Raw genomic sequence first — 23,934 nt, 5'->3', positions numbered from 1 at the left:
TTGGAAGTCCATTTATATATGGAGTCTGCAGGAAAAATAAATGTGTATAAGCCAGTGCTCCCCCCCAGGAGGTACTCAAGGGTACACAGCACCACCACCTCTTTCTGTTGTTAAAAAGTGTGGCACTTTCTGTGACAACTTCATGGTGAGTACTGGCACCTCTTTTTCTAGAAAAAAAAGCACTGAAGATAACTATTTCACATACCCAAATGAAAAGGTCACCTGAGCCTTTGCCTTCTCGATTTTTTTATGTGGTCAGACGTAAGATCATAAAAAGTAGATGTGACAACTTCATAGACAGGTAGTCTAGGATACTTTCTTTAAAGGGAAAGGAAGACATGAATTGGCTCTACAGAATACAGGAAGCCCTCTGCTACCTTATCAGAGAGCAAAGTCAGTACCAAGTAAGCATATCCGGCACCGCAGTGCCCCACCCCCCGTTTCCCAGAGTTGCCAACCTTTTTTAGGGAGGACGGCGTTACTGGCAACATGCCCAGCTTTGCGTGGCTGGAGGAGGGGAGCAGCGGCTGGAGGGCAGCTCCTTCGGCAGGGAAGAGGCGGAGTCTGGGCGCGGCAGCTCCCGGCTTAGCTGGCCACTTCATGCCATGGTGGCCACTGCAGGCGGAGGCTCTGGGCGCGGAGGCGGGCGAGGGCAGCGAGCTGATGCCGGGAGGCACCACATCCAGCTTCCACCTCTTCCCTGGCGCCCTCCAGAATTTGGTGCCCTGGTGCCCTGCGCCACTAGCCTCTATGGGTAAGATGCCCCTGCATGGATGAAGGGGCCACATGGCAAGTATCATAGACTTGGGTGTGTGTGATCTAACTGAGCTGTGTCCACCCAGATACTTGGTGCAGCCCCAGGCCAGGCTGGAGGAGCGGGGGTGTCATCTTCCATAGGAGTTCCATCTAATTTACCAGGAAACCTTTTGATCTTGGGGCAAATTTAGTGGGCTTGCACTTGGTATTGGACAAACAGGGGATGCTGCTGCTGTACTGACCACCATGCTGCCCAGTGGTCTCACTGATGGAGATGGCTGAAGTGGTCTCTGGTGTGGTGTTGAAGGACCCCAGGACAATAGTTCTGGGGGCCTTTAATGCTGTTTGTTTGTTGCATTTATACCCCACCTTTCTCTCCATGGAGCTCAAGGTGGCTTACATAGTTCTTCTGTTCCTTATTTAATCCCCACAACAACACCATGAGGTAGGTTAGGCTGAGAGGTAGTGACCGGCCCAAGCTTCATGGCCGAGTGGGGAATCGAACCCTGGTCTCCCAGGTCCTACTTCAACCCTCTGACTATTGCACCAACACCATTCATTCAGAGGCTGCTGTTGGTCTGGTTTGAGACTTCACGGCAACAATGGGGCTGTCTCTATTTGGTCCAAAACACCCAGTAAGGGAGAGGATCGTAGCCAATGCTCTGTGAGTGGAACTCTGCTAGGACAATGGGATTTCGCCTTCCTCTCCTTCCATCACATGTCCCCCAATTCTGCTCCGGTTGGTCCCCAAACCTTCCAGAGCTGTTATTGAGAGCATGCAGGAGGCTGCAGTAGATAAGAGAGGGGGAATTTCATGCTGCAAATGGACATCTCTCGTACTAACATTGGATACCACCTGCACTCTTGATGTAGTCTCAATGGGGATCTGCCTAATGTGGCCAGTCCCAGCTGATTGCCAGGGCTGTGATTTGCAGCACTGACAATCATCTGATAGTTGGGGCTTCGAAGCAGCTTATTTGGTTTGGATAGCGGAAAAAGTAGAGACTGTTGTAATTCACTTAAAAGAAAATGGTTCTGTTTGTAACTTCTGTGAGCAGAGGATATTGTTATAAAATGAAATGATGTGTTTTCTTTTAGATTTCTTACTTTCTTCATGTTTGTTTTGTGCTTTACTTTTACTTTTCTTTGCATATATTGGTTAAACCAGTGAAATAAATCAAAGCAACAGTTGTTGTAAGCTGTGACTTCTATAGCCAGAGCCAAGTTGCAAGGAAGTTCTCTGCTCAGAGAGCCAACAGAAAGAGGCCACAGCTGGGGGTTAGCTTGGCTTTCTTGAATGAGTGTTTATGAATGAAGAGGGCTGGGAGGAAGGAACCAGTCCCAACTGCATCTCATTTAAAGTGGTCACTTAGTCTAGGTGCACATTAACGGCTTAAAAACGCAGTGCGGTGGTTTGCCGCCTGCTGAGTTTCACATTGTATTTGCATGTTGCTGTACACACCAGAGAGAGGGCAGGAATGCCTTTTATGTGTGTTACCTACTTGGTTTCCCTGCCCCTACAAACCACCCCCCAAACTCCTGCACATGAAGTTGTTATCTGTGCATGTGTTGTCACCTGCACATGGCTGTCTCAAGTAAACACGCCTCAGCTTAACTGCAAAGTGAATGTGGCTTCACTTTTTCCTTTCAGAGTGAAGCTGCTCTGAGGGCAAATGCATAAAACATAGGGCTGCCCATTTTTCAAAGAGTGAAAACCAGGACACCCTGAAAATTGTTGAGCTTTGGCAGCCCTATAAAACAGCACTATTTCTCAAGAAAACACAGGATATTTCAGCATTCTGAAAACAGCATTTGTACACAGATTCAAAAGCCAGCCACAGTAAATGGCAATGTGTACAGAGGCTTAAATATAGCTAAGAAGCCCTTTATAGCTTGGCTTTCCTCTGAATAACTTGAAACAATTGATTCTGGTTTTTTCCTGAGTTCTATATAAGCCACTTTGAGTCCCTGTTAGGGTAAAAAGTGATGATGATGATGATGATGATGATGATGATAATAATAATAATAATAATAATAATAATAATAATAATAATAATATAGTTGACATGTAATTCAATTTTGATCAGCTGTATTACTCGAGCACCAATAACATGGTGGAGAGAAGCTGTTGAGCAGCTACAGGATATGGGAGGAGGCGCTTAGTCTTCTAGAAATCCCTCACTGCTTTGGGGGAACTTGGCTTTTATTAATTAAAGCAATAATACTTGCTTTAAAAATGCAATTATTATCAAACAGAAAATCTTTAGATTTCCTTTTATTAGTTATTTCCAGAAAGGCAAGTGTTAGCAAGTGGGTACACAAGGATTTACATATCTCTGAGTTTCACCTACTTAAAAACCACCACCACAAAACCAAATAATACTCCACGTTTGTAATGCTAGAAGATAACACTGTAATTTCCTTTGTAATTGTTATTAACTTTGCCTAACAGAGTTTCATTTTCATATGGTTTCACCACATACAACTATTATGAGGTATATTTTGATCACAGCTTCAGATAGAATTTGAAAACAATTTCTTCCCCTGTTTTACAAAGGTTAAGTGTTTACTTGTCCTTAAAGATTCCTTTCAAACAAACAGAGAAAGCTGAGATGCAAATGAAAACATTTTATATCCTTCTGCCCATACCGTCTTGCTCCATACCAACCTTCACTTGCTCATGTAAACAACTACGAAACAAAAACTGCAAAAATCCATACACACAATCACATCAAGTTTTCCAGTTCTGTACATTTAGGCATAGTTGTTTAAGCAGTAATTTAGCCAACCTATTGTTGTTTATTATTATTGTTAATGAAATTTCTATATCAGTTTTCATCTGAAGATCACATATAAAAACATTAAATTTCTAATAGTGCAATCCTAAATAAGTCTACTAAGAAATAAGCCCTATGTGGGGCTTACTCGGATAACTATGCATGAGAGTTCAGTCTAAAGGGTCTAGCCCTAGGATATGCCTGGTCCCCTGTGAACCTCACTGATCACCTCTAAAGCTATCAAATGAAACTAGCTCTCTTTGGAGGTTTTATTGTCAGCCACGGGGAAATCCCTTCGCAGGGACCCCCCTCAGGCTTGCTGACTGTCAGCAGTTGACAGTGTGGTCAAACCTTCCTGCTCTGAGGGCCTTGGATATGGAGGGCTAAATGCTTTCCGACCCTGTTGCTTCTGTTTTACTTTGAAGAACTTGCTCCATTTTAAATGTCTTTTTTTTCCTTTTCTTTTTCGGACCTCATGGTCGTTTGATGTCTTTTTCAGTTGCTCTCTTTTTCTGTTTCTGTTTAAGGTATTATTTTTTTCCCTGGGTGAAGGAGAGGACTCGAAACAGCTCTCCACCCCATGTACTTTTCAGTTTCCATGTGCTGACAAAAGGAATGGGGAGGTCTATATGCATCTTCCACACATCCATCCAGCCCTCCAGATGTGCTGATCAGCATATGGATGTCTGCTAGCAAGTTGCGGTGCACAGAGGAGAGAGGGAAAGGGATGCCTGAAGGAGGCGTGCGCAGACGTTCCGTTCCCCATAAGGCCCAGGAACACACTGAGTTAGGGAGACGGAAGATTCCTTTAGTCAGTGTTGTGGGCCCAAGCCTATGGAACTCAAGGGCTAACTGAGATTTAGGCCACATTCAGGCCATCCATTTAAAGTGCTATGGTATCATTTGAAACAATCATGGCTTCCCTCAAAGAATTATGGGATCTGCAGTTTGTTAAGGGTGCTGAGCGTTGTTAGCAGACCCCTATTCCCCTCCCAGTGTGAACATTCCCAGAGTGGTTTAACAACCAGTCTCTCTTCACAGGGAACTCTGGGAATTGGGAGCAATGGGAGCAGGGGGAGCACATGAGATACAGGGCTGGCATTCTCCTCCCCGCCATTCCAAGGTCATGTCAGGGGAACAGGAAGGCTTTAGACACCACAGCGAACCACCTTCTCCACCCTCCCAAGCACTTTAGGACTGCAACATTAATGATATTATTATTTTTTGTGTATTGTTTGTAAACCGGAGGGGGGAGAGGAGGCTTTGTTTGGGCTGAAAAGTAGAGTAGAGATATTATTATTTTATTTCATAAAATTTATATGCCGCTTGATTGACAAAACAAAATGACACCTCAAAAGGGTTTACAAAAGATAATTTACAAAAGAAAGATTTACAACCCTACTTTAAAACATACAGAAGTTATAATACAGTGGTACCTCGGGTTAAGTACTTAATTCGTTCTGGAGGTCCGTTCTTAACCTGAAACTGTTTTTAACCTGAAGCACCACTTTAGCTAATGGGGCCTCCCGCTGCGCTGCCAGAGCACGATTTCTGTTCTCATCCTGAAGCAAAGTTCTTAACCCAAGGTACCTCTGTATCAAAATAGGCATGTTCCTATAAATGTTCTTATAGATAAATTCTAGGATGCACAGAGCCATTACTCCACACAAATAAAGGCATGTGCTATAGTCTGTGGCTGCCATTGTGCGGAAAGAGTCTAGTAACAGTAGACAAGCTGGTTTTCAGGTACTGTCTGGGGCTGATGGGAGAGGTAATTTATAAGCCACCTTGAGTTCCATAGGAGCAAAAGGCAGATAATTAATTAATTAATTAATTAGCAAGCACCTGGAGGGCACAAGCTTGGTGAAGGCTGATGTAACCTTTGATAAGGCTCCATGGAACCCCCAGGGTTTGGCAGAGCAGTCGGAACCCCACGTACTAACAATATACAGATAAGATATAAAAGTACTCCTCCCTTGGACATAAGCTTGGCACAGGCCTCGAAACAAGGAACAGAACATTTTTTATTCTCTCTTTTTTGTCTGCATATCAGGAAGATAAATTGATCTGCTGGATCTGTTTATCTTGCTCACTTCCAAGACTGATAAAAAGAAGAAAATATACAAAAATATCAAAAACCTTTCATAAAAGTTAAGAAGTGGTAAGAGCACCACGTCTCTCCTCCCTCTTCAGCTCAAAGTGCCCTTCAGGGGCACATGTGGTACAAGCTAACAAGCTTCCATTTCCTCTGGTCAGCCATTTCAAGCTTCTGCCCTCCTCCAGCTCTGAGCTGTTAAAAGTGGGGGGGGGGGACTTCTGTTGTGCCCCTGTTTCCAAATCCAAGCTCAGAGTTGGAAATAGGAGCAGATTTTCAGGATAGCAAACTGTTTTTATGTGCAACAATGGCAGCAAGAATATTATTGGCACAGAAATGGAAGCAAGAAGAATTACCGATGAAAGAAGAGTGGCAAATGAAATTAATGGACTATGCAGAATTAGATAAGATGACAGGAAGGACCCAAAACCTGCGGGACCAGAGATTCTTAGAGGACTGGAGTAAATATTTGAACTATTTGAAAAGCAATTGTAATAAACAGATTACGCTAGTAGGACTGCAAGAAGTTTTGTACAAAATATTGCAATGAAGACTATGATGAGAGTTATTAGTTAAGGATGATTAAAAGTAATAGAGAAATTAAGAAATGTAAACTAAGTGATAAAGACTGAAAAATCTTCAGAGGTGTTTGATGGAAGTCCAAAATATTGTATAAGATAAGAAAATATGTTAAATGATTGTTGAAAATGGTATGTATATACAGTGGTACCTCGGGTTAAGTACTTAATTCGTTCCAGAGGTCCATACTTAACCTGAAACTGTTCTTAACCTGAGGCACCACTTTAGCTAATGGGGCCTCCTGCTGCTGCGCCGCCAGAGGCCAATTTCTGTTCTCATCCTGAAGCAAAGTTCTTAACCTGAAGCACTATTTCTGGGTTAGCAGAGTCTGTAACCTGAAGCGTATGTAACCTGAGGTACCACTGTATGTGTATACGTGTGTGTGTGTGTGTGTGTGTGTGTGTGTGTGGAAATAGGAGCAGATTTTCTCCTGACCTCATACAGTGTTTGAAACATAGTAGGTGGTAAAAGACCACACCCTGCCATCGAGGGACTGCTTTTTTTAACTGGCAACAACAACCTTTTGTCAGCTAAGCACTGAGTGTCAAGATAGCTTCGGTAAACATCTTGCTTCTGCAGTCTATAATACACAGGCAGTATGAGACCCGTGAGCAGGCAAACACATCAAGCTGTCTCATGGTTTGACAAAGAATGCCATCATGAGAAATCTCTTCTGAGACAAGCATTTCCGCTATTTCAATCCAGGAAGAACCCAAGCCACTTAAAATAATATCTAAACATGAAAGACCATCTTTCAGAGCTCTTCCATAAGAAAAAGAAATCTTTCTACGAAGGCCATTGGCATCATCTGCTCAGGGCAATTCAAGCAAAGGACAGCAAGGAATTCTGGAGGATAGTTTCTGGTGCCCATCAAGAAGGTAGAAACCAAACAACCACCATCATTCCTGCCTCTAGCTGGTTCAATCACATAGCCAGTTCAGACGTGGCGGGAAAGGGCATGTCTTCGGCCCCTTGGCGGATTGTTGGACTGTATTTATTTTTCCAGTGTTTCAAGATCAGGTTTCCCAATTGCTGTTCTGATTTGATTGGGAGGAGCTTAAATATGGAAAAAATGTTATGAATCTAAAATTCATCCAGGTCTATAGTTAAACAAATGTTTCAGAAACATTAATAATTTTAAAACTGCCAGACATGTTTTGACTCTTCAGCAACTTTGCAATCTTGGAGAGTTTCATAAATTCATAATTCCAAAGTGGACCTTCTCAGTGATAGCATCCACCCTCTGGAATGCCCTCCCTCAGGTGATTTGTGAGGCAGAGACAGGAATGACCTTTAAACACTTCTTTAAAATATACAGTATATGTTTACCAAAGCTTTCTTGGACTCTGGCTCTTAATTTTTTTATTTTATATTTTGTACACTGCTTGGTTTTACTTAGAATATACAGCTGCATTTTGAAACAAACGGTTTCTAGAATGTGGCAATCCCAGGCACAGATAGATTCTGCATGGAAGAGAGACCCATGGCATCAAGATTTCTAAGAAGCATGCAGTATACATTTTCATATAAGTCATCATATGTGATGGCAGAATCTTGATGATCTTCTACTCCATTCATGTTAACATTTGTGTGTAGGTGCACACAAATATTTAGAGACTTTCTCTCACACTTGCTGTGTGTGTGGATAGATAATGTGTGTGTGATGGATAGTTTGTGAGATAAATTTCACAGAATTCCCTTATGCTGCCTTCTATCATTTAATAGAATTTTGCTTTGCTCTGCAAGTTACGCACATGCATTTTTGTAACTCAAAGGGGGCACATGATCACATTTAAGGTTTAATTGAAAGATTTACTGTCCAGGTTAAAAATCAAGTTTTCACCTCTCAGTGATCAGCTTGTTATACATTTGAGCTGAACTCCTCCCCAACCCCATTTCAATAAACAATCAACTGCGCATTCACTTGATTATGAGCTGCTGATGCAGCATTGTTAAGTCTCAGCCCTTTGTGTGGATTTTGGCAGAAACAGCAGTATTTTCCAGCTCATCGTGCAAATTGACTTGCCAAGAAACTCAGTGATCTCTTGGGGGCACCTCTATCTGAAATCAGCAGCAAACACTGAATGAAACCCGAAAACATGCTCAGTGCCGATTACATAGTCACTCACCATGTGGTTTCTCCCTCTATTGAGTGACACCTCTGTGGCACATGCAAATCCACAGATCTTTGTCATCTAGCAAGACCCATCTCTGGACTAAACCAGTCAAATTTCGCATGTTATCATCTCATGTGCATTACATGTGAGGTTTTCAACATGGACATAGGCGCCGACTCCATGGGGCCTGAGGGGGCTTGAGCCCCCTCAAAAATTTTTTTTGGGGGGCTCAGCCCCCCCCAATAATCTCGGGCGCCCTTCCAGCAGAGCGCTGCCGCCGTCCCCCGCCTCCTCCCCACCTGCTCCCTCGCCAGCCAGCCAGCCAGCCGCGCGCCCTAGTCGGAGAGCCCCGGCCGTCCCCCGCGAGATTAGGGAATCCCCGGGGGCAGGGGCTCCTGCCTCGCTGCTTCGCAGCACCACCGCCACTGCCAAGGCACTGCCGGGGGGAATTTCCTTCCTCCTGGCGGTTTCAGCCCCCGCGAGAACAGGGTAATCCCGACTGGCCACACCTCCCAGCCAGCCAATCGGCTAGCTGGGGGGGCGTGGCTTGCCCTATTTAGGGCCGGAGCCACTTTATTTGCATATTCATGAGCTTATTTATTATTCATGAGCTTTCCCGGGCCCCCCCAATATTTTTTATAAGTCCGCGTCCCTGAACATGGAAATAAGCCCTTCGTAGTTCAGGCCACCACAACAGTGAGTTTCTGGCTTGGCTAACTGAACTGACTCAGAGGGTATATTCAGAAGTAATGTTCAAGTAGGTTTTTACAATGTCCTATGCCAATAAATAAAACAAAACAAGTTACATTGCTTTGAACCAATAGTCAATTTGCTTCATCTGCAGGAACTTTCACATGAACTGCATTCCAGACTCACATGCTTTTTGAGAGTCACATGTGAAAATGCTCTTGGTTACTATGGCTCAGCCCATGAGGCATCAGTGCAAGGCTGTGAATGTTAACCAATTTATCTCACTTGCAAGCTAGCAGTATTATCACTGTGAATAGTTATTAATAATTTCTTAAGTGGTTTTCCAATCTGATCTTATTTTATCCAACTGCATTTCTGCTACATCAAAAGTGCAGTAGCTGGGGACTCAGCTATACAGCCACAAATAAAACGTTTTTAATGTATTGTAAAGCGCAGTATACAAATGTGACAATAGATGGCAACAGTGAGCACATTTTCATTTACAAAACACATTTAAGGCTGCATTTTATCTCAATGTTCACATCTCTAAACAATATTTTATCCTAAAATACACATCTTAAGGCACTTTGGTACTTTTTTTAGCCAAGATCTATATTGCAAAAATCAGGGAAGTGTGAAATTTGAAGGGCAATTTGGTCCCAATCCACACCTTAGTCCAGGAGGTGTGGATGATGTCAGTTCACATCAGAATTCACAGCAATCCAAGGTCTCGAAGTGATGCTGTTGGCTAGGTCTTTGGAAACACAATGAAGCCTTCCTATAATAGAAAGATGATTGCATCTAAACCCAAAGTGGGAGTTTGACTGTGCTTGAAACTACTGGAGAATGAAAGATGCTAGCAGAGGAATAAAAGTAAAGATGATTCCATTGAGGTATTAACCTTGTCCATATACACATGCGCGTGCACACAATGAATGTTTCTCCTCCTGACAAGACTCGCCGTCCCTCCCTTTTACTACATTCCAGAGTTATTACGTACCCTGCAGAAATGAAGAACTATTTATGCCCCGGGCATAGATAAATTCAAAAAGCATTTGCAATAATAGAGAATGCTTAGACAAGCAACATTTTTCCCCTGCTTATGGAGCCTAGAAGCAAATTCCCACTGGCTTGCATAGATCAGGTCAAGAAAAATGGTGCGAGGGAGATGGCCAGGGTGCCATTGCTTGGACAGGATTTGAACCTGGGTCCCTCACCCACAGATGTCCAGACTCAAATCAGAAGGAAAACATTTCTGTATTATCTAGCCAGTGATCTGTGGTTTTAGTTTTTATGTGATTTTTAAAAATTGTATAGTAAAAAGCTTTGATATTTTTTATGACATTACAGGATATAAGTATTTTTTTTAATCAACCAGTCAATTAATGGGCCTGATACCCCTGTTGTGTGTGTACATTAGTGCTACAGAGAATCCCTTTGCTTTCATTCTCCTTTTTTCCATTTCACAGTTACCTCATTTCTATTTTCTAGACCATTTTCTAGGTTGTGTTGTTGGCTGGGCCTGAACCAAAGGAGAAGCAGGTGTTTGCTTATAAATCAGGGTTATCCCTGGAGTTAGGATACACAATGCCTTAGGGGTGTTGCCTCACTCTAAATAAGATCTGCGGGGTGCTGGGGCAGGTGAAATGTGCTGATTATGTAAATCCACATATTTTAATATGTGCGATGAATACTTAAATTTGTTCTTTCCCCCCCTTCCATGCTCAGATGCTGTTTTATACTGATTTCCCAGCATGAGTTTATCTGCCAAACTTGGCTTCCTAATAAGATCCTGCTCATCGCAGGGGTCTTTGGCAAGTAGTTGATATTGTTAGGCCGTGAGCTCAGCCAGAGGCAGTGTGCGTATCTAATCTTTTAATACAATAAACTGGTTTCTTTATGGATTATGTCAAATGTACTAAACGCACACTTGTTTATTGTTTGACTGTGTAATGAGGCATCTGGGGCTTTGTACAACTTCAAAATATTAATAAACATGATTGCCTCTAAATAATAGATCAAAATAAAAGTGTCTTGACTCAAATAAACACAGGCAAGATAATGCCTGGAATTTAAAGACTTCTATTGATGACAAAAGCAAAAATAGGACTTGTCTATGCTCTGAGTTCACTTCTGGTCACCTACATAGATGTCAGTAACCTCATGCGAAAACATTTCTGCACAGACCCTGCCAACCTCCATAGACCAAGGACTAAATTTCCACAAGACTTGTGCAGCATTTATTTTTCCTCCAAATCCACAAAGACAAAGACTAGCTCTGGCAAAAGGGCTGATTCTCACCCCTCCTTCCTGCTTAGTCAGAACAATAACAGCCCATAAGCTCCCATTTTTGTGTGCACAGGACACGCCTAGTCTCTCATGTCGCCTTCCCATTGGTTGGGCTCTCTCAAGCTGTCGGTCATCTGCCCTCCTGCTACCCAAGATGAGGATAGAATGATGTATAATAGCTTTGACTGCGGCTAAACCTTTTTAAGACCCTTCAGGTCCACCATGTGTGGAAAGTTTAGCCCAGGGGTCAGCAAACCTTTTCAGCAGGGGGCCGGTCCACTGTCCCTCAGATCTTGTGGTGGGCTGGACTATTTTTTGTGGGGGGGGGGATGAACAAATTCCTATGCCCCACAAATAACCCAGAGATGCATTTTAAATAAAAGCACACATTCCTCTCATGTAAAAACACACTGATTCCTGGACTGTCTGCGGGCCGGATTTAGAAGGCAATTGGGCCGGATCCGGCCCCTGGGCCTTAGGTTGCCTACCAGTGGTTTAGCCCCTCATTTAGGCACTTTTTTGTTTGTTTTAACCCCTCCCCTTTTCTCACATACCTTCCTTCCTCACATAAAAAAATAAAAGAAAACCTTTCTAACTCAGACCCTGGAGGATGGTTCCAGAACACCCTCAGGAACATATCCCAAGAGCCAAGCTCTCCAGGTTGTACATTACAAGGGTTGGGCAAGCAGGATATCAAGGCAAGATGAGCTGAGTCTTTCTCCCAGCGAGAGTAAGCTGGCAGTTTTCCAGTTTCCAAGTTAATCTGCTGAGAGGCTGTGAACTTCCCTGCATCTCACTAGCTAGGAAGGCAGTGGCAAAAATCAGAGGGTTCAGAGGGTTGGTGGGCTCCATGACACTTCCTTTTTTACCCAAGGGGAATCAACATATCACACACATTTGGCATTTCCAATATGTGGGGTGAGTAATAAAACAAAACAATATGGACTGAGTGCAACTGCCACTTCTCTGAAACTTTGGTATGCTGTGTACTATATCTTCATGAAAAATTAACTCCTAGTGGGCACTGTTGATTGTAGATGGTAATGAATTTACTACACTTTTTACAGGCTCGACTGCAAAAAATCAGGTGATTTAAAAAGATCATGAGACAGTGAGGCGCTGAACCAAATGAACTTTTTGGAGAGGGATTTGATCTTTCTGCTCTTGTTCCCAGTTGCTAAAATGTGCTGCTCCACACACTACTCAACAATGTCTTCTGGTAGGTATCAGGTACATGAGTACTATATTGAATATGCTACCAATGTATTTGAAGCTGAGGTTGCTTTTTCCCATCCTATGAGAGTTACAAAACTATCACTGTCTCTCTTTCGTAGCTGGAATAAATGAGAGGCAGTCTAAATTTTGTAAAGTTCATGCATCTTTTATGAGTTGGTACTGAATCAGTTAAGAGGCAGGCAGCTATACTGACAGTGGCCAGGTGCAGGGAAGCACAATTTCAGCCACCTTAAAATGAATGATTGCTGAAGGTCTGAGAGAGAACAAAAAGTGCCTCCAGTATTTTGCAGGAGAGCTTCAAGCACATACCAGAAATTTAGGTTTGCGTAATTCAAGCGGATTAGTGCAACAAATCCACTTTTAAAAAAGAAACAGACTTTGCAGGAAATGTAACGAACAGTGTGGGAGGAATGAACGATCTAACACCCTGCAAGCAAACCAGGATGAATGCTAATCGTTGCAGAACTGCCCCACAAACAAATAACAACAAGCGCTCCATAAAAATGGGATACATTCTTACCTCTGTGTATACTTTGTGCAAGCGAATCAGGACAAATGCTCAATAAATTGATCATCTGGAGCAGCAATAAATAAATGAAGTTGGTGGCGCGTGGAACTACACTGAATGACTAGAGAACTGCATTGAAAAATTCAACGAGAAGTGTGAATTTTGATGGGTGGCTATGTTTCGCTTTGCGTATTGTTTCGGAAAATGCACATTGACTATGTTTGTTGAAGGGCAGATTATCTTATGATGAAAGACAGATAATAAATCAAGATAATAATGATAAATGCAAACTGAAATGAATGTCTCCTTTGTGTGTGCCTGGATAGCTCAGTTGGTCAGAGCGTGGTGCTGATAATGCCAAGGTTGCTGGTTCGATCCCCGTGTGGGGCAACTGCATATTCCTCCACTGCAGGGGGTTAGACTAGATGATCCTCAGGGTCCCTTCCAACTTGACAATTCAATGATTCAATGATCCCTAATACTGAATGGCTGTGATTCTCCAGGGTTTCAGTCAGGAGTTTTTCCTAGCCTTGTCTGGAGACACCAGGGCTTGAACCTGGAACCTTTTCTGGGTGAAGCATGTGCTCTGGCACTGAACTCCAGTCCCTTCCTTTCAGAAGGCAAAGCCTTGGGAAAATGTGAACCAATTTTGGAAGCTAAGCGAAAAGTACAGCTGAAAACGGAATAATATTAAAAGCTTGTATGGTCTCAGCTTTTAAATCTGCTACTGAAACTCAACAAGTCCGGCCTGCATTTTGTCTCCCCACCCCCACTGTAATGAGTGTGATACCTTAACGCAAAAGTTGAAAGTCTCCATGGTCTGGATCCAATCTATTTGTTTATTCTTTGTGGAAGAACAGCTTTGGTTCAGAGATTTCCAGCTGGTAAAACTTTCACTCTGTAAATTCAGTGTGAAACAAATGGGCTCCTTGCAACGGTGCCTTTGGAGAACTTTCAAAGAAGCCGACGCATGTCAGATGTATCCAATTAGCAGGGGGCTGTGACAGCATGTTGAAGCCTGGAGTCGAGAGAGGGAGAGAGAACCCCAATAAGAGGCTGCGTGAATCACTGTGAGATGATACGTCCGAGTTCTACAGTGCAAACATAAGCATGTCTACTCAGATGCAAATCCCACTGAGCTCAGGCAAAAGTGGTCATAATTTTACTTTGGCATCAACTTCATTAATAACTGCCATTCCTCAGTTTTATTAATAAAGTCCATTTTCTACCTAGCAGTAATTCAGTCTGACATAGTAACTCCATTGGCACTTGGCTGGAGAACTGCACTTCAAAATTCAGAGAGATGTGAGCCCTGAAGGATAACTCTGTTTTGGTCTGCATATAGTTTCATAAAGCATGAGTTAGGCAGGATTGCCTTTAAAAGTGTGCTGCATCAAATGTCTCCCTCATCCCTATTGGTTGCATGTATAAAAGTCCCCTGCTCAATTCTTACTAGCATATTGAAACCAACCAGGTTACTGATACTTAATGTTGTCTCTGTTAGTGTTATGTGATTCACTCCTCTTACATCACCTTTGACTTCCCTTTGAAGCACACTTGGCAGGGAACAGGCAGCCAATAGGTATGGTTTTTCGTTTTTCTTTTTACCAGCTCTTGGTACTAAAATGTGTCAGTTATGATTGGTTAAATAAAGAAGAATTTGCTGGATCCCTAGATACAAACATGGGGCAGAATACTCTCCAGTAAGAGAGAGCCATAACAGAGGTTTTAAAATACAAAACATGCAGCAAAGCATGGGAATAGAGGCTGTTAGACCTTTAAAATACCCTATTTTAGTTTGCTTACAATGCTTCCCCTTTCTTTTTTTTTATAAAATTTTTATTGGTTTTACAAAATTTTTAAATAACAAACAAACACTTAAAAAGACAAACATACACGTATAGTTTCATAACATATTTTCATAAACCTCTTTTCTTGGACTTCCCCTTACCCCCCCCCTTTCTGCATCCCGATGTCCATAGTTTTTAGCAACTCCCAATTGTTACTTCCAACCTCTGTCATCTTAGTCCTCTCTATATTCTGACCTTATATCACTGTATCCCTTTATTTCTAAAAACCACAACACTTTAACATTCATTAAGTTTATGATAGTCCTTAAGATAGCTTTTAAATTTTCTCCAATCTTCTTCCACCGTCTCCTTTCGTTGGTCACGGATTCTGCCTGTCATCTCAGCCAATGTCATATAGTCCATCACTTTCATCTGCCATTCTTCCAGAGTGGGTAGATCTTGTGTCTTCCAATACTTCACGATGAGTATTCTTGCTGCTGTTGTAGCATACATAAAAAAAGTTCTATCCCTTTTTAACACCAATTGGCCGACAATGCCCAAGAGAAAGGCCTCTGGCTTTTTAGGAAAAGTACATTTAAGTACCTTTTTCATTTCATTATAGATCATTTCCCAGAAAGCCTTAATCTTCGGGCACGTCCACCAGAGGTGGTAGAAAGTGCCTTCAGTCTCTCTACATTTCCAACATTTATTATCGGGCAAATGATAAATTTTTGCCAGCTTGACTGGAGTTATGTACCACCTGTAAACCATTTTCATAATATTTTCCTTTAAGGCATTACATGCCGTGAATTTAATACCAGTGTTCCATAACCATTCCCAGTCAGCTGACATGATATTGTGCCCAACATCCTGTGCCCACTTAATCATAGCCGATTTGACTGTTTCGTCCTGTGTACTCCATTTCAGCAACAAGTTATACATTCTAGATAAATTCTTAGTATTGGGTTCTAATAACTCAGTTTCTAGTTTTGATTTTTCCACCTGGAAGCCAATTTTCCTATCCTGTTTATACAATGCTTCCCCTTTCTACCCTAGAATAGACAACACAGTTTGGTAAGTTAACATGGTGGGGGGGTTTTACTTACAAACTTTCCAAATGTCGGATTCATGTGTTTTTCCATGCAGCAGCAAGAAAACACAGGCAGAAATTTTGGGTTACAAAATATGGTAAAATGTTTTCAAGCACATGGTCTGAGCTTGAAGCAATCAAGCTCAGGTGTCTGGTCAGGTTCATGTGGTGGAGAAACTTAACTTCCTTCCAACTTGAGGGGGCCTGACCTAGTTAAGTCTAGGAGGAAAGTAGTGATGCTATATAATAAGCTCCATATAAAGTTTGTGCAAGCAAGTCAGGATTAACGTTCAATAAGCAGGTCATCTGGGAGGGCATTAAGGGAAGAACCTGTTGTCATTGTCATAATTGTCATATTGTTTGTTGTGCTTTAAGGAACAAGCGCTACCCAGTTAACATGGAAAATGCTCTTAAGCAATGCAAGCCTCTTTTATTTCAGGCTGAAGTGTTGAGAGCAAGATAAAATAGTGGATTATGTGTGCCAACAGTTCAGTGTCTGTTTACAATGTTGTTCTTTGGGATGAGCTCCATGTAATCCAAAAAACTGCTAGGAGGGCTGCCCACCCCAAACCAATCCTGATTGGAGGGGGCTTAAGAATCTGGCCTCAGCAAAAGTCTGTCTTAATAAAGTTGTGGATAGATGTGCAAGAATTCGCCTAGCAAATGGCCTAGTGAGTAGACAGATCAAATAAATAGCGGCACAAATGCTGCTTCAGTCATAATAAACCAGATCATGTCAGAGAAAACTAGAATAGTTTCTGTTAGCTTATGAACGAAAAGACGGGCATATAAAAAAAAAGCTATTAATTTGCTGTAGTTCCTCAGATAGATTTAAACCGGATGCTTCTTCCCCGAGTTAAATTCTCTCTTCACCATCATACCTTGCAGCTGTCTGATAATTAAGTCAGAGACAAAGAATCAAAGTCTGGGAGATTTTGGAAAGGATGAGCATAGGGGTTTTAAAGTTTTAGATGAGTCTTAGTTTAGGAAAACAATAAAACCCAAAATGTTTTAATGAAAGATCAGCTTTAACATCCGTAATCTGGCCAGACAACAGCAGGATGAGGAGAATGTTTGATGTAAAATCAAGGTCATGCCCTGAAAATCAGAGACAGGCCTTGAGAGGGGTGTGTGTGAGCCATTAAAAAGGAAACAGAAACCTGAGAAGGGCACTACAGAGCTGCCAAGGCCTCTGCTCTGTCTCTCTTTTCTGTGAACATTCGAGTCCCTGTTTTTTTCAGCATCCTGGTGTTGTCAGAGGAAAGACGATTCCAGAATGGAGAGGAAATCTAGGAGATTAATTTAAAAGTTTTGTTTGATCATTAATCTAGTTGCAGAGAGGAAGTTTGTTCATATATTTAAAAGTGCAACCCTAAGAGCAGATTAAATTATTGTCCCGTAACAAGAACGCTTCAAATTGCTCCAGAGCAGGTAAAAAGCAGAATGGCACTCATTTGCAGTTCCCCTGCCTGCTTTCACCTCAGAACAGGCACAAGAGCATCTGGGAAGGAGAGGACAAAGAAGATGTGGCCTTGAGGTGGCCTCTGAAGTGAGCCATATCTCTGGACCTCACAGACCTCTGGCCCCAAAGACATGTGCAACCCTCACCCAGCATTCCAAGGAAAGGGCCGGAACAGGAGTGAAAACAGTGTGGGATTTTGTGTTAATGTATCACACTCATTACATGGGGGCAGGGAGAGAGAATGCAAGCAGGGGAGAGATTGAAAGGGGGGGTGGGAAATACGAGCTTTTAATAGTATTACATGCCACTCCAATCTCCATGAGCGGTGCGAGATTCCAGGGGTTGTAGGCAGTTGACCAGGGTTTGTGTTCCCTTTTGGGACAATGAGGCACAGCAGAGACTGTGGTGTCTTTATGATATAAGGTTTTATTTATGCATATATACAACCTGCACCTAGCTGGGGGGATTGCAGAGCGTTCAAATCCTATGAGGGTCTGGCTCTGTTGCGCCTCCTTGTCTTCACTATTTCAGAAACATGAGATCTCACAGTTCTAGCTTGTCTGTCAGAAACCTCTGGGCCCATGTGCGGCTACCTTCAGACCCCAGACTGCCTATCAGGCAGCCTGTTAGATCTTCCTAGGCAGGAAGGTGTATAAAACAGCTTTTTCCTGTTGTAGTTGAGCTTAGCTTGAGCAGCAAGTTCTTTCTGAGCTCAGGCGTGTTCCTGTACCTTGGTTATTCATGGCATGCTCCTGATATTTGGCTTCTGTTTTCTCCTTCAGTCTTACTTATACTTTAGTTCTGACTGCTTCTCAGTTTCTGTAACAGCCCAGACTACTGCCTTTGGCCCAACCCTGACACCCCCTGTCTCAAACCCAAGACCATCCAGCAGCCTTCTCACCTTCTGATCGGACTACACAATCTGGCTTCATGTGCCACCATCAGAAGACAATTGTACCGTACATCTATAGTTTAAGGTGGCTTGAGCAAGCTAGCCAAGCAACACACCAAAGGACCAAGGCAACAATTTTTAAACAAAATTCCTACACAACAAAATAGTGCATTTAATTCATTCCCTGAAGCCCTGATGTGTGAGCTAACATGAGATTGAGTTCCTAATGTGTGACAATACCCATGGAATATGAGATTAGGCATGCCATTGGGAATGGGGAGGGGGGAGGCACAAACTCATAGCAATTACTAAACTGCATCTGCATATTACATATTTAATTGAAATTATAAATTGATAATTTATAATGAAAGGCTGCCAAACTGTAACCTTAATGAGACCAACCATAGAAACAACTCGACATAATGGTTTAAAACCAGAGGGAAACTTTTGCTAGATTATGCCTTTGTAATAGCAGTAAATCATAGCTCTGCCATTAATATTCTTTAAAAGTGGTGAAAGGATGAAAGCAATCACAACCTAGATTAAATCTCATAAAAGTTTATGAATGCAAAGGAAAAGATGTCACAAGGAATATTTATTAAATCCAAACAAGACTGAGGTGGGACATATTCAGTTATTAAATATGAAAATTTGTGTTTTCGTGGTTCTTCAATGGTTTCGGTACAAGTACCCAAATAAGCACCATGACTTTACATGGAACAAGGAAGTGGATGGTTGAAATATAGTAATTGTACAAGGAAGTTTACGTGCAGTGATCTAAGCCACTTTGAGTGAAGGAAATATATTGATTTTTGCACTGGTTCTTTTGACATGGCATTAAAGAATATGGCAGATGCATATGATGTGGCAACAGCTCCAAAGACCCACAGTGACAAGAGTAACTAAGATTTCTGGAATGCAAGCATTCAGCCCGTTGGCTCTGCCAAAACTCTGCTTACCAGCAAACCATTCCCAAGCTTTACTACACTGTTTACTTCCCCCCACTTGGATTAGCAAAGCATCCATCAGCATGAAAGGGTTATTTACATTCCCCATAGAAAAGAATGGCATATGTTCATATCATTAACAACTAGATCTCTTGTATTCACTGATGTTTAGGAAAAAGGGAAGTGAAGAGTCAGGACTTTGGCATCAATCTAGACTTCTCCATGGACTGAATCGGGCCAGCCCTACTATTAGGCAGAGTGACACAGCTGCTTCGGGCTGCAGGCGCTGGTGGATATAGAGCAGTGGTGAGGTGCTTGAGGGCAGCAGTGGTGGAGTTAGCTGCATGGGGGCCCGGAGCGCGACCATGCCGTGCACCTGGGGGGGCCAGGGCAAGCTGGGGGGGGTGATCTGTCATGTGCGGTGGTGGCAGTGGGACCATCTGCCGGCACGTGGTGGTGGTGGCAGGGCGAGCCCCCCCGCGGTGTGCCTTTTTGTCACCCCCCTCATGGATGACACCTGGGGCAGGCCGCCCCCACCGCCCCCCCTTCCTACACCCCTGGAGGGCAGAGCTTGGTGTGCCATGCAGCTTACTCCACAAGTATTGCCAGACATTCGGAAATCAATCTCTTGTTAGGGCTTGGTAATGATGTCTCAGTGGTGTAGGATAATAATAATAATAATAATAATAATAATAATAATAATAATATATTATTTATGCCGCACCCATCTGGCTGAGGGTGTTGCTCAGAAGCCTTTACATCAGGCATCAATGAAAATATTTCTGAGGCGCTTAGTGCTTCAGGTCCAAACAAAGTAGTTGGGCTTGCTAGGTGCTGTTTTCGCACCATTTTTGTGCTACTTTAGGGCCATTTTTGCCCCTTTTCGTGCCACTTCTAGGTTTATGGTGATGTGTGTGCGTGTAGTCATGCATGCCTTGAATGCACGTAAATGGGGAGTTTCCTTTACCGCAAATTGTGAATCTGGGTGGTTTTTCCAATGGTAGCTGCCAGTGGTTCCAAACAAAGATTTAAAAATCCATGGAGAGAGGGGACAACCCTGTCTAGGGGAAAAGCGGAGAAGAACCCATTATGCTGTATTCTGGATCTGGGCATGAAATACAAAGTGTGCACCCAGTGCACAAACTCCCAAGGTATACAAAATGCTGGAGTGTAGATAAAAGATGGGGACCGTGGACCCTGCCCTCTCCACATCCAGAGAAAGGAGAGCAGAAGTTGATGTACTGGACCTATTCAGCCCAGTCAATTACAAGATGAAGATTATCTGCCACCTGTCGGTGACATACAAATCCGACCTGGTTTGGATGGCTCAGCGTACCTATCTGTCTGCCAGAACTGCTGCAAGGATCTTAGCGTCAGACTAGATATTGATATTGACTATTCAGCTTTTCCCCACAGAGATTCATGCTAAATCCCCTATTAGCATAATGCATAAACATGAGTCAAACAGAGAGCCTGTATTTACATTCATTTATCCAGAATTCATAAATGTTTTACACCAGCTTTCTTGCTGCAGTTAAATATTAAGTGCTTATATCAAGGTCAACCCTTCCTAGGGCGAGAAACTGAAGCAGAAGAGTTATAGATATGAGAATATTATACAGAGGGTTAATTAACACTTGAATCTGGGTCAAAAATGGCATACTTGATCCTCCAACTAATAGTTTAAATGTGCTGAAACATTGTTTGCCAGGGAGCTGGGATTTTTCTGATCCTATTGAAATGTAACCAGAAGGAAACAAAGGGCTCAGTGCAACATTCAGTGGAGCAGTCAGAGATCAAATATCCATGTTCGTTGGGGGAAGATTTTGAAGCAACTGAGGAGCAACATGTTTCACTTCAGTCTGGGATGACTCTGCCATGGATCCAAGGCAATCTGTGGCAAATGATTAAGCAACTTGGAGAAAGTTGATATTATATTATATCCAGATCTTCATGACCTTCTGTGTTGTTACTGCACAATTCGCCAACCTATATTCCACTCTCAACTTCTGCTTTCTTTTAATAGGAGGAACTAGATTTCGGGGGAGAGATGGGGCCACCTCCAAGAGCTGCAGACATTTTATTCCCTCTGTTAGAGATTTGGGGTAAACCGTGGAAATTAATAAATGCTAGGATTTTGTGTTCTTTGTGATATGAAGAGAGAATATAAGCTGCAAGGGGATTCCTGGGCTGCCTTATGAAAACCAGTCTGGTTGGCTGACGGAAGAGTAGAGCTGTTAGTGTTACAATAGAGAGCCATGGAGGGTCATCAACAACTCCTTGTCCCAGGTGTGACCAGAAACTGAATATTTGGAAGGTTGTCAGGGTAACTTCTCTGGGGGAGGGCAAGGGGCTTCTGGGAAGAAGAATGAGGAAGAAAGGGGGAGATCCACCTTGGCAAGGGTGAAGGAAGGACTGCTTGCAGTGCTCTGGGCCATGCTGTAAGATCTGGACCCCCTCCAAGCAGTGGCAGAGCTTCATGCTCCGGCACCGGGGGTGGGTGGGCGGAGAGCAGGTGGGGGCAGGGGTGGCGCACATCCTTGGGGCATGGTGCGCCGCCCGCAGGGGCGTGGCACACCACTCATAGGGGCGTGGCGCATGTCCTGGGGCGTGGCACCCAGCGTAGGCGGGGGGCAGCCGCAATGGCACCCCACTGGGATCGCGCTGCCGGGGGCAGTGCGCTCCCCCTGCACTCCTCTTCCTCCACCAGTGCCTCCAAGCAGATTGAGGGTGTAAATAGGCAAATATTTCTTAAAGCATGACAGCCTCTGCCGTGTCTTCTATTCTCAAAAGGGACACAGACCCTGTGGGGGTGTCTGAGATCCCATGCACTCTTGTCATGGCTTGGCAGAGAGAGGGACAGGCACGGGCTTTTGTAACACCTCTCTCTGTAACATAGATTCCATTACTTAGGTATGCTCTGCAACATGTTCTTGGCAGAATAATGGTACATCGGTGGTGGATTTTTCTTATTTTCTTATGAGTTGTGTTGCAATCATTCCCCAGTACTACCACACTATTGCTGCCTGGAAGGACTATTGTGCAGCAGCAGCAGCAGCAACAACAAAAGCAGGACAACCTCCTACCCACAGCACATTTATGGTGTGAAAAGTTATAGGATTTCAACAGGAAATTACAGAATATACATTGCTGTGCGTGTTTTGGAAATGAAGCTGTATGACCACCCCAAAACCTTTGCAGATGCAAGTAGTATCGAAAGTGAGATTGTGTATGTATGACTGCCCCAGTCGCATCAACAGCACAAATCATCATGAATGCACAGTAAAAAGGACATCTGGAAGTGCCATTACTCCAAGGTATGATACCATGACATGGAACATTTCTCCATACCCTGCTCCATGTGATTAGCTGCTGTTGACAGACATGGAGAAACCGCATTGTGACATCACAGTGTGACACTTCAGGTAAATTCTACAGCATGTAGGTGCAAAGAAGGATCTGAACACTAGGATGCTGTTTTCTGCAGCAACTCTAGCCATGTATTGAAACATTTATAGGCTATTTTTCTATTTAAAATAATAATAATAATAATAATAATAATAATAATAATAATAATAATAATAATTTATTTATACCCCGCCCATCTGGCTGGGCCTCCCCAGCCACTCTGGGCGGCTTCCATAAAAACCAAAAATACAATAAAATATCACACGTTAAAAACTTCCCTGAACAGGGCTGCCTTAAGATGTCTCCTGAATGTCAGGTAGTTGTTTATCGCTTTGACATCTGCTGGAAGGGTGTTCCACAGGGCGGGCGCCACTACCGAGAAGGCCCTCTGCCTGGTTCCCTGTAGCTTTGCTTCTCGCAGTGAGGGAACCGCCAGAAGGCCCTCGGCGCTGGACCTCAGCGTCCGGGCAGAATGATGGGGGTGGAGACGCTCCTTCAGGTATACTGGACCGAGGCCGTTTAGGGCTTTAAAGGTCAGCACCAACACTTTGAATTGTGCTCGGAAACGTACTGGGAGCCAATGCAGGTCTTTCAAGACCGGTGTTATATGGTCTCGGCGGCCGCTCCCAGTCACCAGTCTAGCTGCCGCATTCTGGATTAGTTGTAGTTTCCGAGTCACCTTCAAAGGTAGCCCCACGTAGAGCGCATTGCAGTAGTCCAAGCGGGAGATAACCAGAGCATGCACCACTCTGGCGAGACAGTCCGCAGGCAGATAGGGTCTCAGCCTACGTACCAGATGGAGCTGGTAAACAGCTGCCCTGGACACAGATTTGACCTGTGCCTCCATGGACAGCTGTGAATCCAAAATGACTCCCAGGCTGCGCACCTGGTCCTTCAGGGGCACAGTTACCCCATTCAGGACCAGGGAATCCTCCACACCTGCCCACCTCCTGTCCCCCAAAAACAGTACTTCTGTCTTGTCAGGATTCAACCTCAATCTGTTAGCCGCCATCCATCCTCCAACCGCCTCCAGACACTCACACAGGACCTTCACCGCCTTCACTGGTTCTGATTTAAAAGAGAGGTAGAGCTGGGTATCATCCGCATACTGATGAACACCCAGCCCAAACCTCCTGATGATCTCTCCCAGCGGCCGCATGTAGATGTTGAAAAGCATGGGGGAGAGGACAGAACCCTGAGGCACCCCACAAGTGAGAGCCCAGGGGTCTGAACACTCATCCCCCACCACCACTTTCTGAACACGGCCCAGGAGGAAGGAGCGGAACCACTGTATAACA

General features: G+C 43.5%; 1 protein-coding gene and 1 long non-coding RNA gene across 2 annotated transcripts in view; one reads left to right on the top strand and one right to left on the bottom strand.

Annotated features, from left to right (window-relative positions):
• SPRTN (SprT-like N-terminal domain) overlaps positions 1 to 23,934 on the top strand; it is a 227,694-nt gene that overhangs the window by 67,032 nt on the left and 136,728 nt on the right. The window lies entirely within an intron of this gene.
• LOC309528013 lies at positions 9,771 to 16,066 on the bottom strand. Its single transcript, XR_014217467.1, has 3 exons — positions 15,944 to 16,066; positions 13,838 to 14,065; positions 9,771 to 10,015 (listed from the first exon to the last, which is right to left on the bottom strand). It is a non-coding gene; the product is annotated as an uncharacterized lncRNA (long non-coding RNA).

The sequence above is a fragment of the Podarcis vaucheri genome, assembly GCF_965113315.1.
Source record: "Podarcis vaucheri genome assembly, chromosome: 3".
NCBI lineage: Eukaryota > Metazoa > Chordata > Lepidosauria > Squamata > Lacertidae > Podarcis > Podarcis vaucheri.
Note: the sequence above shows the minus strand (reverse complement) of the source record. Positions and strands in the feature narration are given on the sequence as shown.